The sequence below is a fragment of the Osmerus mordax genome, assembly GCF_038355195.1.
Source record: "Osmerus mordax isolate fOsmMor3 chromosome 3 unlocalized genomic scaffold, fOsmMor3.pri SUPER_3_unloc_3, whole genome shotgun sequence".
NCBI lineage: Eukaryota > Metazoa > Chordata > Actinopteri > Osmeriformes > Osmeridae > Osmerus > Osmerus mordax.
Window position 1 is genome coordinate 8,890 of NW_027120325.1, and position 11,343 is coordinate 20,232.

Sequence of the window (11,343 nt, forward strand, 5' to 3'; positions counted from 1 at the left end):
TATATAGTCTATCCATTCTCTATGAATACATATAAATAAAATATACATTTTAGTATAGGGTGACCAGATTTGAGTTTGTGAAAAATCCCGGACAATTTTGGAATCCCTGCCGGACACATTTTTTAGGTCTCAAAAAGAGAACATGTCTGGGTAAAAGAGGACGTCTGGTCACCCTACTTTAGTACTACATTACAGTTTTGTGTTTGTGTGTGTAACCTGAACTGTATTCTAACCTCATAGGTTACTCTTAATACTTTGCTGCATTGATTGATTGCACATACAAGGGTTCCAGCACATGGAGCAAAACACCTCTGGACCAACCACAGACAGGCAGGTCAGGAGAAGAGATCTAAACAACTGCGGGACAATGTAAACACAGTCGAGCACTCGGCCAGGAATCTGCCAACGTTTCAATGCAGGAACAAAGCAGTAGGCCACTGCTGAGGGAGCCCCTGGGCTGTCCTCTGGTCCATGTGTGTGTGTTTCAGAACAGCAGTCTGTCTGTGTCACAACAAATGACCATTGCCCTACCTGCAAAAAAACAACAACTCCCAACCTCAATTACATTCCCGACTCCCTTATCTGTGTGTGTGGGTGTGGACTAGTCCTTGGTCTCTGCCCAAAAATGATTTGATGTGACCAATGGCAATGAAATTAGATAACAAAGTCAATATTCCATAATATATTGAAGACTACAGCCAACAGTTTAAAGTATGATATTTTTTTTAATGAACAAATAATATGTGATGTGCATTGTGATATAATGTATTATGAAAAGTTATAATGGGGAAAGTAGAAGTACTTTAGTACATGTCCCACCTATGCACTCATTCGAATCACATGCAAATTAGTACAGTTCTGAGAGTAGCCTTTGGTCACAACTCTGGTCACTGAATGGCACAGAACAACACTAAATAGTAACATTTAATTCTAACCTGGGGTAGGCTGACTTTCCCTGGACCAGTGGAGTATGTTCTAAGTTTGTGCTATATGTGTTTGCCTGGTAGGTAAAGGGTAGTAGGTCGCTCCCTGATAACCTCACTGACACTGGGTGTTTCAGAGAAGGCATGCTGACATCACAGACATACAGTTGGGAGCAGTTTGACAAACGCACACACACACACACACACACATATAGGTCAGAAGTCCCAGATCTGGGGCAGGGCAGCATAACTGACATTTCTCCAATGTCGAGTATACATGTTGAAGAACTACATACTGGCACAGAGTCAAGAACTCTAAAGACAGAAGACAGAACTGACAAGCTCACAATTTGCTTCACCCACCCGCTGATGTTCTATAAGCATGACATATAGTGATCCCAAATTGTTCTCGAACCAGGCTCAGTCCAGTAAATGGACTGGATAGTGTCCATTCTTTGATAATTCTCTATAGACAAATACACACATACATATATCATCTTCTGTGTAGGTTTCCTATTCATTACGGATCCTGTAATGAAAGTGAAGTGAGTGGTGAGATAAACGAAGAGTTGAATAATACTCAGAAGAAAGGCAGCAGTGTGTGTACCACAATCTCAACACTGTCAGGCAGAGGAGTAGAGACTGTAGTTTTGCAATTATCTATGACAGTATTGACCTTGAGACTGTCAGGCCAGTGTACACACAAGTGGGAGCTCAAACCAGGACCTGCAGTTAAACATTCACACACACACACACACACACACACACACACACACACACACACACACACACACACACACACACACACACACACACACACATTCATAGAGCTCCTATCAAATCTGTGTTGGTAAGTTTCATTAACCACCTTCTCTCTTCTTTGTTGTGTCTCCAAGCAACCCAAAACGGTTCATATATTGTATGTGTAGTTTAACCAACTCCTAACTCTGTACCCTAACAATTACAACCGAAATCCACCCATTTTTAATTCACTTCCTCTCCCTGTTACATCCGGGTCTTCAACCAATTACCCGGACATCTGCCTTGCTAATTCTAAACGATCGGGAGTTGTCTGAGACATCTTTTAATGTTCGGGAAGACGTTGACTTATTTCTCTCTAAGTCTCTCATTCATTCATACCGACATGAGTGAAACTGGGAGAGGCCAGGTGGTGAGTTGTGTCTCGTTAAGATATGGCTTTCTCAGTGTTTAGAGAGCTATGCCATATTCCATCACCAGAAGTTAAATGTGAGCATAAGTGTGCCGTGTGACAATCAGCAAAATTCAAATTCCCTAATATTCAAATTCCACCGCATTTATATTCATATCACTCATCTAATGCCAGCTTTACTCCTGTATGGTTGCAGAAACTCATGCAAATCAGTGGTCAAAGGCCACACCTACGCCTGCTCTTATTGTCATTCATATATGCCATACATATTTTACACACAGGGAAAGGTCATTCTCAGCCTGTACACTCACGCGCACACACACACACACACACACACACACACACACACACACACATTACTTAACACTTCCTTCTGTCTCACTCCTAAGACCATCAATCAAATTAGCATATAGCAAAACCCCACCCCCTATATAACAATTCACTCATAATTCTCCTTCCACGACACAACGTCTCTGCAGTCAGCTCTGGGTCCTACTCTCTCTTCCTCGCCCCTCTCTCTGTCAATTATCTCTGCCCTGTCTCACTCCCATATATCTATCTCTCTCAGCAATACCACAAAACAATGTCATATCTCTAGCCATTGCTAATGGCAAAAAGTCCTCCAAACACATCTGCTAATAGGGAAGGAGCCATGCAGGCTGTCTAGAAGGGGTGTGATGTTTGAGCTGAAAGACATCCCCGTGGCAGGCGACCTGTAGAGAGGTGGGAGCCGGACCAGGGCAAGTCTCGGAGAGGTGTCACGGTGATTTTTTTGGTCATTCATAACCCTCTCCTCCTCTGCAGCCCGGCATGCCACAGCATGTTTTCTAACCTCACCGGGAGGGAACAGGCTTCCATGAAACAAGCCATGACAACTCCAGCACTATGAGCCCTATGATATTGTTTTCCTCTGCTGGGGAGTGGGGAGTGGGGCATGGGGGGCAAGGGAGAGAGTGGGGTAGGTGGATGAAGGGGGGAGGTGGGGAGGAAGAGGTTTGGGGATAAAGGGTTCAAGCTTACATGTGAAGAGCAGCAAGGGGGGGGTGTCAACAATGGGGGAGGGGAAGAGGCAGGGTGGTAGGGTGCTAGAGACTGGGTGGGGGTGGGGAGGAGGTAAGAAGAGGAGAAGCAAAGGAGGATGATGGAGGCTGGGTGGAGGCTGCTGGGCTGAGGCTTAAAACATGTATTCACATACTTTGCTCTGTATGCCTTGGACGCATCCTCACCCTCGGTCTGGGAGGTGTGTGTGTGTGTGTGTGTGTGGGTGTGTGTGTGTGTGTGCACGGAGGGGGACAAACCGACCCTTGGTTTTGTAATGTCATTTTTTGTGAGAAACTCGGGAGCAGAGGGCCTTTGTGAGGGTTTAGGGCAGCGGCTGAATGTGTGTGTGTGTGTGAGAGAAAGTGTGTGTGTGTGCTCCTCCTACAGTTCCCAGTCTGAATGACAAAGAGGAGAAGAGAGAGCAGTAAAGGGCTGCCTACAGAGATCTGAAGGAGCTTTTTTTCTCAGAGCTACTGCTGCTATGATTACTGAGTGTGTTTGCAACCGGTCACTCTCATAAAACCAAACAGCTAAATCTCTATCCAACCCTTTATCTTACACTTTATCTAGGTAGGGCTGACATCCTGGTAGGGCTGGCATAGGAGGTAATGTGTGAGTTTATATATGAGTGTGTGTCTGTGTGTTTGTATGTGTGTATTTTTAGAATGTTCTAGTGCAGGGGGAAGGGTGCTGATGCATTTCAGTGTGTGTGCATAGATAGAAGGTCCTGGCACACTGCCAGTCTCCCAGTCTCTCATTACCGTGTGTGTGTGTGTGCGTGTGTGTGCACCATGGGATCTGCCAGCGTGACGGGTGTTACCGTGGCAACGCCAGAGCAGGTTCCAGATGCAATGCATCATATTTCTGCAGGACGACACACACACAAGCACAGAGTTGAGGTAGGAAGATTGGTAAGAAGACCTTGGGCTTGGCATGCAGATTACTCTTATCTAACTGGAGCAATGCTCATTTAAATATTCATTCTACCTCTGCTCCAGCTCTGCTCAGAAATGCACGATTGGCTCTGTCCAAGACAACTATGCATATGTGAGTGACTCAATTCAATATAAGTTGAAGCGTTTAGCAGAGAAGTCCACATGTTACTAACCTAACCTGCTTTACTGTGCTTATCAGAGACCCATTGATAAACATACGCTCCCTTCTCATGACACACACAGACACACACATCAAACTCACTGTGTAATAACGCAACAACAATCTACTTGCTATGCCTGATCCTGGACCTCCTCCTCTCTCAACATCACACACCTTACAGCATATCCTCAGTCGTGAAACCTGGTTAAGCAGACCATTAAGCACGTCAAGCGATTAGGAAGGTGTGTTGCTATGTGGATCACTTATTCATATGGAGAATGGGGTTACGTCAAACTGTAAATTCATGCACCACAGTGACCAGGTGGGTGTATGCGTACGTGTGTATTTGTGCATGTGTGGGTAGTAGGAGTACAGATCCAAACTTCTTTCTATGTTTACAAATCATACCAAGATGGTCAAAGTGCTCTACAGGGACAGAGACAGAGAGACAGAGAGCAGGAGAGAGACGGACAGAGAAAACAGAAGAGAGAGAGAGAGAGAGAGAGAGAGAGATGGAGAGAGACAGAGATACAGCAGGAAATATCGAGATGGCCAGAGAGAGCGAGGCAGACACAGAGAATGTTGTGTCAGCCATGTTGCTTCTTCACAACGACCTTATCTCTCAGTCTGGAGGGGAAGGAGCTGAGACTGTTTACTTTCCTCTGACCTTCAGTCCTGTTCATTCCTTTCGGATGGAGTTGTTGTTATGTGTGTGTGTCGTGCGTGCGTGCGTGCACCCTTGCGTGTGTGCTTGCGTGTGACTGAGGATGGGCTAATGACTCGGCAGTATTTACTGACTGGGCCACATGCTGTCACTTAATGAGCCACTTCCCTCACATCCTTGTCCCCTTTGTGGTGTCTTCATCTCTCCATCCACCCCCCCCTCCTAACACCCACCTTTGTCTTCCATTGTCTGAGATTGACATGATGCACTGTCTCTGTTCCAAGAGTGCATTAATTATGCTGTGTGTCTCTGTGTGTGTGTGTGAAAAGCAGAGATGCATTCTATATGTGTGTGTCTCATCCACCATAGTGTGCGTGGTCTGTTCATCCAGCCTAGGCACTATCAAATGCGATCACTTATTAGCTGAGTGGGTGAAGGAGACCCTGACCTTAACCCGGGCAGTCTGCATCCTCCGTCGCAAACCATACTCTCTGTGATGGCTTTGGTGGACCGCGGTGAGAAAGCGAGTAGCCCATGCCATTTGCCATGTGACAAGCTTAGTCTATGGGTGTCTGGTGTGTGTGTGTGTGTGTCTGCCTCTCTGCTGGAGGTTGGCACCGTGCCAAACTGCAATCGGCTCACACTCCAAGATGAACAAAAGACCAGCAGAGCCTTTACGGCCCAGCTACGCCACAGGACTGAGGGGAGGGGGGATTGGGGGATTGGGGGATTGGGGGAAAAGGAAGACTGCTGGAAAAGGGGGAAATGAAAAACGGGATAAAGGAGCGACGGGCCCGGAGGCAGGAAAGGAAAGAGGGAAAGCAGAAGAGTGCAGATAACAGGAGGGTAAACGGAGAGAGAGTTGAGAGGGCGGGATAGCGAGAGGCTACAGAGAAGCCGTAGACCGCAGGTGGACACGCCAGTGTTTGGCGCCTCAGTAACATTGTGTTCAGGGAATCCCAAGGGCTGCATGATTCGAGCTGACCAAACACTGATAGAATCCACACCATATGAACCACAGACTGCACAAAGGATAATACTGAACACGACACACCTTGCTCGGGTGAGACAGAGAACAGTAGGTGTGCTGAATGCGGACGTGGTGTCTGATTGGCTGCCTAAGAGCAGCTTAACGTCTGTTGGGGGAGAGGGAGTGAAAGACAAGAGGGAGGGAGAAAGAATGTGTGTGAGAGAGGAAGTGACAGTGACAGACTGAACGAGAGAAAAAAATAAGGACAAAACTTACATCACACTGTGCCAATATGTTGATATTAATGTGCCTATATTCTAAAAAGCTTTAGTAAACATTAAGGCTCAATATTCTAAAAGGTTATCGGTAATTTGGGAAAACTTTCTGAAATTCCGACAATAGGGTTTAGGGTTAGAAAGGGTCTCTCTCCCTCTCTCTCCCTTTCTCTCACATACACACACACATACACACACACCCACACACACACACCCACACACACACACACACCCTTTCTTCATGACCCACAACTCCATTCAACCTGCATCTCCATATCAATACAGGCTGGACAATCAGCCAGTCGGTTCACACGACGATCCTGGCATTATCCAGACATAATCACACCATTCTCCTTCTCCTCCTCTCCTCTCCTACTCCCTCTCTCTTTCTCTCCCTCGTACACCCAGTCTAAGGCTCCAGCGGATCTACCTGTTCTGCTGCCAACGGCCCAGAGTAGCCTCCAGACTTCCCCCCAGAGATGCCCCTGCAGACTGGGTCTGAGACACTGGTTGCCCCCACGCAGCCTCTCCGCTCTCCCACCACACCAGACAGACCGCAGCCCGTGACCCGGGACTGGAGGAACGAAAGACCCCACCACCTGATCACTTGCTACTTTCGACGTCTAAAAGCTGATCCGCAAACAGAGAGCACAGCGATCTGCAATGCCTGTCTGAGCTTCATCAGCCTGCATGTGCACGGCGTGTGTGTGTGTGTGTGTGTGCGCACGTGCGTCAGACTGACTTCACATTCCCTGCTACCCATGATCGCCCCGGCTGCGTTGAGGTGAGAACGGCGAATTAGCATAATTCCCACCACCCCTCTTTTGCATACTAATGAGCTACGTCGACACAGTCACGCTAATTAAACGGAGCTCTGAGGACTCACCCAATGAGCAGCAGCGGAACGCAGACTCACACCGGCGGCAGCCGTCTCACCGGGCAGACAGTCGGCTGTGGCACACACACACACACACACACACACACACAAGCAGGGAGCTCTGTGTGTCTGCCGAGCACAGACACATTCACACCAGGATCTTAGTTAGTCTGTTAGGCAGGGTAGCCCTGCCTTTCACCTTAAGACACACATAAACCAGGGCTCTAGTTTGTGAATCTGGCTGGACCGCTCTGTGTCTCCCTCCTCTTTCACATTGAGTACCCTAAGGTACAGCCACACAGGGTTGTGTTCAGGTAAAAGGCACCAGGCTTAGGCGTGTGTGTGTACGTGTGTTTGGCTTTATTGTTCAGGGAGGACTCACGTGTGACAGTGATCCACAGTCACCTGACTCTAGTCAAGAGTCACATGACAAAAGCCTCTGGGTGGGGGTATCAGGCGACCGGAGTGTGTGTAGCCTTCTCTCTCTTTCTCTCAAAATCTTTACCTCTCTCTCCCTCTCATACAAACACACCAACACATACACACACACACACTGCCATCCCATCCATCTACCCAATGAACCGATGCGGGTGGCATGTTGCATACAAATCAAGGGAGAATGAGGGAATGAGCAAAATAACATTTGGGAAAGAAGTAAGAGAGAGAGAAAGAGTGACAGAGACAGAAAGAGAGAGAAAGCAAGAGAGAGAGAGTGGGGAGAGATTAAAGGAGGCAGGGAGGGATGGAAAGCAAGAGCGAGAGAGTGAGAGAGACAGGGAGGGAAGGAGAGAGAGATAGACACAGAGAGATGCCAGGGTATTAATGAATATTTATGCATTCTTTTTTTCTGGAGTGGAGCCTGATTCATCTCAATGCCCCCCTTTGTTAATGACTACATCAACGCAAACACACTCTCACATATTCTTTCTCACACACACACACACACCAATGGACACAAACACACGCTTACACCTTTGTACCAGGACAAATAAGGGCACACATATGCTTAGGTTAACAGATGCACTGACTAGCAGAGCGAGACACGCACACTTGCCGCCATGCGGGCCGACACACTCTCCCTTCTCCCACCTTCCCCTCTCTCCCTCCCTGGTACATGGCGAGAGAGGCAGGCAGACAAAAGCCCCTTTATTACAGAGATCCCTTCTTCCCCTGTCCTCCTCACCCTCCATCCCTACAATCATTCTTTCTAAACATCTCTCCACTCCCCCGTCCACCTCACTCTGTCCTTACCCCCTCCTCATGGATTTGCTTCCCCTCCCTCCCTCCCTCCCTCCCTCCCTCCCTCCCTCCCTCCCTCCCTCCCTCCCTCCCTCCCTCCCTCCCTCCCTCCCTCCCTCCCTCCCTCCCTCCCTCCCTCCCTCCCTCCCTCCCTCCCTCCCTCCCTCCCTCCCTCCTCACCTCCCTCCCTCCCTCGTCCACTCTCCTCCCCTCCTCCTCCCTCGACAGTGGTAGACGTAAGAGGGAGGAGGAGGGGGAGTGAACACTTCTAGAGAAATTCAGGTTTACATCCGATAGAGCATTAGCCGCCCTTGGCAAAGCCACGCACGTTTACTCACTCACACACACACACACACACAGAGACACAGGCACACGCACGCCTGCACACACTCACACAAACACGCACACATACACACGCACAAACACACAGGGAAAGAGGCTCATTGTTATTCTGCACACAGATGCGGTCACAGGCAGGGCCAACCAGACAGCACAGAAACACCACCTCTCTCCTCTCTTTCCCTCTCTCACTCCATCCCTCTCTCCTCTCTCTCTCTTTCCCTCTCTCTCTCTCTCTCTCTCTCTCACTCCATCCCTCTCTCCTCTCTTTCCCTCTCTCATTGTCGCACACATTCCATCGATACTGACTACGCACTTTCATATTCCCAAACACAAAATCACCACTTTCAAATTCCTAGATAATTGCTGCCCTAACCTATCCTCCTATGTCTTTCAAATTTGGGATTTACACACACATTCCTTCACCTAGACTGATATAGACACTCCATACAAGCCGACACATTCTTCCTCTATAATACCAAGGTATAGTGTACAGTAATACACATAGACAACAGTGCTTGAACAAAAGTGAGGCGAGAAACAATACATTCGATGTATTTGCCTACTCCTAAAATTGATTAAAATATTTGTGTGGTTGAGTCGGATCTAGCTGAGTCCAGTCTCGCCCAATTCCAAACCTCTACCAGTGGACTGGTGACACATGGCTTTGCGCTATTCGACAAGAAGAAGAAGGAAAGCTCCAGGCTTCAACACCCAACAGCCACCACTAGAGGTCCCTGTCATCCATGCGTTCCTAATGTTGTCGGTGTGGAAGGACCATTTGACTTTGTAAGTAATACCTCAACTGTAACCAGGTTTACCACTGAAGAGGACCAGGCAGCGTAGTTGGCAACATGCCAAACAAAGACATGTCACCAACACACACACACACGTCCCCGCTCACACGCTCCTTGTTGTTTCCAAATCACCATGCGGACACTACCACAAACAAGTGTTTGCAGCTGCCACCGCCACAAACAAGTCCATCTGCATATGAGCCCCCCCACACACACACACTAACACATACACCAGACGCTTGGTGTTAATCAGTGAGGGCTGGCACGGTGCCCTGAGACACCACCACAGCACTGGCACACAAAAGGAGAGAGTGAAATGCAGACGAAGGAGGAAGGGAGAGAAAAGAGACAGAAAACACAGAAAAGGGCAGCTGAAGGAAGGATGACAAAGGAGTAAAAGCGAAAGATGAATTTTAAAAAGCGCACCTCTTTCAGACTCGTAAACGGAGAGAAAACATGTCGACATACGAGGACGGCGACTCGGGTCGGGGAGCGATGATGTCTGTCTGCCTTTCTGTCTGTATGTCTGTCCACTTGTGTGTGTGTGTGTGTGTGTGTAGAGAGGGGGGGTCCAATTTTGTCTGACGCTTTTAGGCAGTGTTCCAACCTGGGAGACCTTAGAGGAATGAACGTCTGAGACAGCCAGACAGCCATCCAAACAGCCAGCTCGACAGCCAGCCAGCCAGCCAGCCAGTTAGACATCCAGTCAGACACCGCCAGCCAGATAGACAGCCAGCCAGTTAGACAGCCAGCCAGTCAGACATTGCCAGCCAGATAGACAGACAGCCAGACAGCCAGATGCAGACAGCCAGCATGCCTGACCCAAAGACACAGCAGCACTCCAGCGCAAACCGCTAACAGAAGGAATTATTTCTGTCTCACACACTGCCATCAGACAAGAAACATATTAGCCTTGTCCTTCATCAGTGTCACTATACACATCTGTTCCTATCCATATCTGAAGAGGGTGGGGGGTTTAGTTGAGATTCAGAGATTGTGACAAGCACTTAGATTGAAGAGTTTGGTTGGAGTTGGAGAATCCACAGAGGATGCTGAGCGGATTTACACAACATCATAGAGAAAGTTTAAAGTCACGACAATTCAATCAACAGACATGGATCAGAGTAAGAGGGAACATAACAAATCCCTCGCCAGACAAACACAGACACACTGCCATGATGAAGACGAAGCTCTGTTACAACCTCTGAGAATGAAGTCATCAGCCCGCTCCCTCTCTCCAGCCTTGGCACAACACCATGCCACCACAACAACAACAACAAACAGGAAAGAAGGGGAGAACAGAGGGGAGGGATAGAGAGAGAGAGATGGAAGCTGGACCAATGCCATATCTACATTGTAGTAAGCGAATGCACATTAGGCACCAACACCCGCCGCCCCCAAGCCCCTCTACCACACACACACACACACACACAGAAACATAGACACAAACAGGCAGGGATAAAATGGGGTGCATGTTCCTTACTTTCTTCTCACAACATTCGGTACCACCCTTCACGCCTACCAACGAGACAGCATGACAGGGGCGATGCCCAAAGCTCTTTTCTATCTTCGTGTGTGCCTGCAGTATCATGAGGGTGCTTTGTATGTACTGTATATGTCAATGTACTGTCTGTGAGTGTTTGTTTTATGTCCGAGTACCTGTGTGTTATAATGTTGTCTGTATGGGTGTGTGTGTGTGTGTGTGAGTGCGGCATTGCGGGTGTATCCCTACCTGGCACACTGCAGACAGGAGATGAGTGCCAATGTGAAGCAGGAGGGTTGGCACTCTACAGCAGTCTGGGAGGAGAGACTGGCATGGTGTCTCTGACGAGGGATGGAGATTAAGAAGAAACACCATCAAGGAGAAAAGGGGGGATGAGGTTTTCAGATCTGGCAACCCTGTGGGGATTGCGAACAAATTACTCACTGATCACCTTGGGCAAGTGAAATAC